Source organism: Bufo gargarizans, chromosome 7, assembly GCF_014858855.1.
Source record: "Bufo gargarizans isolate SCDJY-AF-19 chromosome 7, ASM1485885v1, whole genome shotgun sequence".
Classification (NCBI taxonomy): Eukaryota; Metazoa; Chordata; class Amphibia; order Anura; family Bufonidae; genus Bufo; species Bufo gargarizans.
Genome location: NC_058086.1, coordinates 25,054,602 through 25,062,097, shown reverse-complemented (window position 1 = coordinate 25,062,097; position 7,496 = coordinate 25,054,602). Strand labels below are relative to the sequence as shown.

The following is a 7,496-nucleotide window of genomic DNA, read 5'->3' as shown; positions in this document are numbered from 1 at the left end:
TTACCATCCCTTCCGGAGAGCAGCAATATGTCGTGACACCTCGCCGGTGTCCGGCGGACCCAGCGTAGCGTTGGGACCACCCCAAATATAGCCACTGCACATACATATAATATATAGGAACCATCACTCTCCAGACGGCTGTAAATCACTTTCCTGGATGAGGGAGAAATAAATTCCATTTTTTTTACTCTTAACAAAAGTGGTAAAATAATAACCAGGGGAAATAGTAATTTATTGGTCTCTGTTCTCGGCTCATATGGAATTATTTAGAAAGAGAAGTGAGTCTTTGTAACTAGAGATTACTGGAACGTTGGCCACCTTGATGCGAGGCGCGCAGGCTGGGCCGGGGGTTTAGCGCCATACTTTGCGGTGTGCAGTTGGATTAGCAGCCACTCTCTGAAGATCAAACATTTGTAACGGGAGAAGTCTTATTCTAATAAATCCCATCCATTCACCTCTTCCTGCTGAATCTACCGGAGAGAAGTCAAAGCTGAAACATTATGTGACAGATGAGAGAAGTCAGACTCAAACAATTCACTACCAGCAATGCAGTCATCAGGTGGCGCCAAGCTACGTTATTGCAGCGCCACCTGCTGGGCTATATAGATATGGGCAGGTAAAGTAGCACTTTGACACAATTTATAGAGTCCTACACTAAGCAACCAGTCCAGTCCCAAGAACATGATTATTGTGACACAGCTGGTGCCCAAGCAACACTCATATTGTTGAAGGCATCTGCTTAGTGTAAGGAACCTTCCTCACAATCTTTATGTTGTTTTTTATAGTGTTTGGAACAGAGGTGCACCTAGACTGAGGCAAAAACTGAAACAGGGCACCACCTTCCTTTCCCAATGACAATTTCTTAACCTAACTCCTTCCCTTCAGCCCATGGCCGTTCGGCTGCCGCCTCTCTTGCCCCTACCTGGTGCTGCCTGAGGTGATCGCCTCACCTGGCCTCATTGGTGGTGCACTCCTGGTCTGGAATGCCAGGTGGTGCAGAAGCTGTTTCGCCTCATTACTGCCCCCTTGCTGGCGCCAGTTAGAATGGTTACTGCAGAGTGTTTACGGTTCCCCAGCTTGATGTGAACTACCTGCTGACTTTTTGGATTCTACTTGGGTCGGTCTGACCGTGCTTTCTTGTGTGAACCCTTGCTTTGTGTTTATGATTTGGAAAAACTGGGCACTTACCAGATCCCACTGTCAGATTGAGGTACTTTGGGACCACTAGAGGAAATTAGGGTCTAACATCAAGAATGGTCCATGGTGGTTCCAAATCTGCATCACATGGGGTTGTCTTCTGTAGGACTGTTGGGGCCCATTCACTGTCCCAGCTCCCTGGCGGCGGCGGCCCCGGCGCTGCACTATCCTCCTGAGCTCACACAGCGTCAGGATGTAGAGCGTCAGGTGACAGTGCAGCGCCGGCGGGAAGACGGGAGCGCGAGGCAGAGGAGCTGCAGCGTTCTAGGTAATTGAAGTATTTGAGGTGTTAGAAAAATTGGAATATTAGTCTTTAATATCTCTCCTCTCTCATAGTGTTTTTCATTTTTTTTTGTTATTTATTTTACCATTCTATACTGTTTTAATATTTTTATTTCTATTGTAATTTTTATATTATGTTTGGAAATCTTGTTGGCACTTGATATATGTGCAATGCTGCTATTTTATGTTTTGCATATGAGAAAATGTTTACAATTAAAATGTTTTAGTTAAATGTTCTATTTTTACTATTTTTATTATTTGGTCTAAAGGCTGATTGGGGGGAGGGGGGATTGTAACGGGACTGCTGTAGAATATCTAAAATTAGCTGGTCAAGTAAAATGTTGCATGAAACAATCATTAAATAGGTGGCTGACAAAAAAGGGGTGGGTCAAAGGGCGTGGTCAGTGGGCGGAGTCAAGGGGCGGCAAACTTAGCTTTTGCCTAGGGTGGCAAAAATCCTTGCACCAGCCCTGGGCCCATTGCTGTGCCAGAAGGGTCCTCTGGTACTGTCATTTTCAATAAAGCCTTTCTAAATTTTAATCCTAGAAATTAAACCGCCATCACTGCTCCTGACGCATACTCCTATTGACCATAATGTAACATGTGACCAGTGCTGTAAAATATCACAGCAGCCCTGAAAGTAAGAATGACTGGCTGGGACTTTTTGTCCTTCCTTGTTCCGCAGTCTCAGTGTTTGGTATCACTTTTGTGGCACTGTGCAATGATAGAGTATCTGCTCTCCGCTCGCCTCTCTGTCTAGTTTTTGTTTTCCTTTTGAATACATCTTAATCATTATTTCATCAGCTGTAAGTCACTGTATGTGTCTGGAAAATGATTATGAAATGCTGCGTCCATGACTAATAATAATTATAATAATTAGCAACAGGGCAAACAAGGAAATAAAGATATAAGAATAGTAACAGGACCAGAAATGTAATATTAGCAGCCGAGACCACAAGCTGCCAGATGTTGAACAGACAAACAGAAAATGTGACCGTACTGAGCCACTGGCGGAGATATAGGGGTTGCAGCGGTCGCAATTGTGACCAGACCCTTAAGCCAGGGGGTCCACAGGCCCGCCCTGCCAGTGGCACACTGTCAATTACTGTATATTTTGCTTTATAAGACGCAGTTGCGTCTTATAAAGTGAATACTAGTGAGCTCTTCCATGATGTATGCAGGAGGTTCGGGGAGTGCTGCCTGTACTCACCCCTTCTCCCTGGTCATCTCTGGGCCGCGCTGCACTGTCCTGACTGCGTACAGTGGCAGGATGTAGTGTGCGCATTATGAACTGATGCTGCACGCAGACAGGTGAGAAGACCCAGAGAAGACCAGGGAGCGTGACTGCAGAAGTGGGCACTAGACGTGGAGGTCTGATATGGGGGTCTAACGCGGGCTCCGCTTTAAGAGGAAGTCTGACATGGGGGTCTGCTTTAACTTCTTCCCAACATCCGCCGTAAATAAGAACCACGGCCTCTGAAAAGGCTAAAACCCAAAAGTGCATGCTTCCGGGGTAACGAATGCCTCCCCCGTGCGAAGATTGGGGAAAGCGTTCGTACATAGTAATGAGCCTGAGCCTGTACAAGGCTTCCAGGCTCATTACTTGTATATTACAGCTCAGGCCAGCAGGTGGCAGCACTGAACTGTAACAAAGTGATTTCTGCATAGACTAATGGAGCAAATTACATTACATCATGGGCATCGCTGAGTGCAAAAATGCCCATACTATTAAAATATTTTTAAAAAATGATATGGGGGTCTCATCTGAGGGTCTAATATAGCGGTCTGATCTCAGGTATGATATGGGGGTCTGATCTGGTAGGGGGGTCTGATTCGAGGATCTGATATGGGGGTCTGATCTGAGGTGCGATATGGGGTTCTGATCTAGTATGGGGGTCTGATTCGAGGATCTGATATGGGGGTCTGATCTGAGGTGCGATATGGGGTTCTGATCTGGTATGGGGGTCTGATTTAAAGTCTGAGATGGGGTTCTGATTTGAGGTCTGATCTGGGGATCTGATATGGGGGTGTGATCTGAAAGGTAAAGGGGGATGTAAAATGGTATTGTTTGTACTGGCGCACATTATTTCTGTGTGGAGCCTCCTGGCACAGTATAAGCTTAGCACAATAATTTTTGGTTCGACATCATCTGAGCATCTGATATGGGGGGGTTTGATCTGAGAATATGATATGGGGGTCTGATTTGAGGATTTCAGATGGGATCTCATCTGAGGTGTGAATGTAAAATATGGGTCAGGTCTGATATAGGGGTTTTAAAAATAGTCCGATATGGAGGTCTGATTTGAGGTCCGATATATGGGTCTGCTTCTCTGCACACTGCTTCTCTGCACACTGCTTCTCTGCACACTGCTTCTCTGCACTCTGCTTCTCTGCACACTGCTTCTCTGCACACTGCTTCTCTGCACACTGCTTCTCTGCACTCTGCTTCTCTGCACACTGATTTTCTGCACACTGCTTCTCTGCACACTGCTTCTCTGCACACTGATTTTCTGCACACTGCTTCTCTGCACACTGCTTTTCTGCACACTGCTTCTCTGCACACTGCTTCTCTGCACACTGATTTTCTGCACACTGCTTCTCTGCACACTGCTTCTCTGCACACTGATTTTCTGCACACTGCTTCTCTGCACACTGCTTCTCTGCACACTACATCTCTGCACACTGCTTCTCTGCACACTGCTTCTCTGCACACTGATTCTCTGCACACTGCTTCTCTGCACACTGCTTCTCTGCACACTGCTTCTCTGCACACTGCTTCTCTGCACACTGATTTTCTGCACACTGCTTCTCTGCACACTGCTTCTCTGCACACTGATTTTCTGCACACTGCTTCTCTGCACACTGCTTCTCTGCACACTACTTCTCTGCACACTGCTTCTCTGCACACTGCTTCTCTGCACACTGATTCTCTGCACACTGATTTTCTGCACACTGCTTCTCTGCACACTGCTTCTCTGCACACTGATTTTCTGCACACTGCTTCTCTGCACACTGATTCTCTGCACACTGATTTTCTGCACACTACTTCTCTGCACACTGCTTCTCTGCACACTGCTTCTCTGCACACTGATTCTCTGCACACTGATTTTCTGCACACTGCTTCTCTGCACACTACTTCTCTGCACACTGCTTCTCTGCACACTGATTCTCTGCACACTGATTTTCTGCACACTGCTTCTCTGCACACTGCTTCTCTGCACACTGCTTCTCTGCACACTGCTTCTCTGCACACTGATTTTCTGCACACTGCTTCTCTGCACACTACTTCTCTGCACACTACTTCTCTGCACACTGCTTCTCTGCACACTGCTTCTCTGCACACTGATTCTCTGCACACTGCTTCTCTGCACACTGCTTCTCTGCACACTGATTTTCTGCACACTGCTTCTCTGCACACTGCTTCTCTGCACACTGATTTTCTGCACACTGCTTCTCTGCACACTGCTTCTCTGCACACTGCTTCTCTGCACACTGATTTTCTGCACACTGCTTCTCTGCACACTGCTTCTCTGCACACTGATTTTCTGCACACTGCTTCTCTGCACACTACTTCTCTGCACACTACTTCTCTGCACACTGCTTCTCTGCACACTGATTTTCTGCACACTGCTTCTCTGCACACTGATTTTCTGCACACTGCTTCTCTGCACACTGCTTCTCTGCACACTACTTCTCTGCACACTGCTTCTCTGCACACTGCTTCTCTGCACACTGCTTCTCTGCACACTGATTTTCTGCACACTGCTTCTCTGCACACTACTTCTCTGCACACTACTTCTCTGCACACTACTTCTCTGCACACTGCTTCTCTGCACACTGCTTCTCTGCACACTGATTTTCTGCACACTGCTTCTCTGCACACTGCTTCTCTGCACACTGCTTCTCTGCACACTGATTTTCTGCACACTGCTTCTCTGCACACTGATTTTCTGCACACTGCTTCTCTGCACACTGCTTCTCTGCACACTGCTTCTCTGCACACTACTTCTCTGCACACTACTTCTCTGCACACTGCTTCTCTGCACACTGATTTTCTGTACCCTGCTTCTCTGCACACTGCTTCTCTGCACACTGATTTTCTGCACACTGCTTCTCTGCACACTGATTTTCTGCACACTGCTGATGATAAGATATAAGGAACTGCTATTTAAAAGGAACACTCCCAAAAATACTAATACATCTTGGGGGGCCTGAGGAGGCCGTGCATAACTTTTATCTTCGATGTTTTTTGAATATGCGTCATGCTCTGTCCCTTCAGACCATGCATCAGGCATTATACAATTGAACAGCTTTTTCGGGAGTGCTCCTTTAAGCAATGCACACATATATTGCTGTAGCAGCTACAAGGTGGTGCTTCACTTTAAGTTTCTGGTTACAAGCTGTCAGAGTCACTCACAGCAAATGCTCTGCTTGCAGAAGAGATAGTCATTTGCCATGTGTCTGAATAATCTGCATCCTTGTGCGGGGCGGTCTAGCAGCTGTATACCGCCTGGTGTTTTCAAGGTGATGTCCCATTACTGCACACTTCTATAGTGTGACTTGTACCAGATCGGGGAGATGCTGAGGCCGTGAGAAGAGGAATGCTTATTGATGTTGGCAGCCGCCGGTCTGTATTGCTGTGTTTCTGGGGCCCGCAGTGGGTTATTCTGGAATAACAATAAACACTTGCACGCCCATACGGATAATTACCAGAAGTTGTTGGTTTGGCCCGAGCTCCCGCTGTCAATGGGAACAAAGTGTCCTGCAATTGGAAAGTCTATTGTTACTCCAGAGGGAGACTTAGTAGTTGGGAAGACTCTGCATAGTTGGGAAGGCGACAGATAATAAATATAGCAGAAGGGATATTCATTGAGCCATATGGAAAGAAGGTGGAAAACGAGACCCTACCATGAGCCCTCTCCTCCCTCTGTCTCTCACCATTTTTCTCTTGCTCTCTTACCTTCTATCATTTCATCCATTCCCGTTTCTGCTCTCTCACTCTATCTCTCTTCTGCACCCTCCCTTCCTCTGTGCTTTACACTTCTTCTCCGCTCTCCTTCCCTCTCGTTTGCTCCTCCTTCTTTCTGTCCCTCTTCTTCCATCCCTTCCACTATCTTCCACTCCTCCCTCTTTGTCCCTCTTCCTCCACCTTTGTCCCTCTTCCTCCACTCCTCCCTCTTTGTCCCTCTTCCTCCACCTTTGTCCCTCTTCCTCCACTCCTCCCTCTTTGTCCCTCTTCCTCCACTCCTCCCTCTTCTTACTCCCCTTTCTCAGTCTCCTGTCTGCCCTCTCACTCTTCTTCCTACCTCTCCCTTTGTCCCTCCCTTTTTTATGTCCCTTCCTCTTTGTCTCTCTTGCCCTTGTCTCCCGCCCTCCTTTTCTTTTTTCCTCCCTTCACCTTCCCTCCCTACTTCTTGCTTTGTCCCCCCTCTCTGTCCCTCTCCCTCACACCCTCCTCTTTGTCCCTTGCTCCCTCCTCTTCTTCCTCTCTCCCTCTTTCTTCTTCATCCCTCCTTCTCACTGTTTCATTCCTCCCACTCTCCCCTACTGCCTCTCGCTCTTTCCCTTCCTCTATCACCCTTCTTCTCTTGCTTCTTTTCTCCCCTTCCATTCTTCCTTCATGCTTTCTCCTGCACTCTCTCTCTACCTCCATCCATCCAGCATTGCCTTGTTGTCCATAAGAACCTATTGAAAATCCTCTCATTTGCTCAAGCACTTCATTCCCCCGTCACCCTCCCTCAGAATGCACTGGAGACATCTTCAAATCTTCTTATCCCTATGCACTGCACACTGCATCTCCATCTCCATCATCTTTTGCTCACTGCCTGTGACTTACATGCTGCTGCGCAAGTGCAGCCTGTCGCCTCTCGTGTGCCTTCACATATTTTATCTTACTATGGACATTATTGTCACTTTTTATGAACATTTTTGGTGCCAGGTACATCCGGGTGATCGCTATTATCTCGATTTCCATCTTCACCCAACAGCATTACAAACACATGCACATTTTCAGAATT

The 7,496-nt window shown here is 47.1% G+C and overlaps 1 long non-coding RNA gene across 1 annotated transcript; it reads right to left on the bottom strand.

Annotated features, from left to right (window-relative positions):
• Positions 1-356: 356 nt before the first annotated feature.
• On the bottom strand, positions 357-6,495 carry LOC122943542. The gene is made up of 3 exons (XR_006390876.1): positions 6,440-6,495; positions 6,190-6,241; positions 357-470 (listed from the first exon to the last, which is right to left on the bottom strand). It is a non-coding gene; the product is annotated as an uncharacterized LOC122943542 (long non-coding RNA).
• Between the last annotated feature and the right edge of the window lie 1,001 nt (positions 6,496-7,496).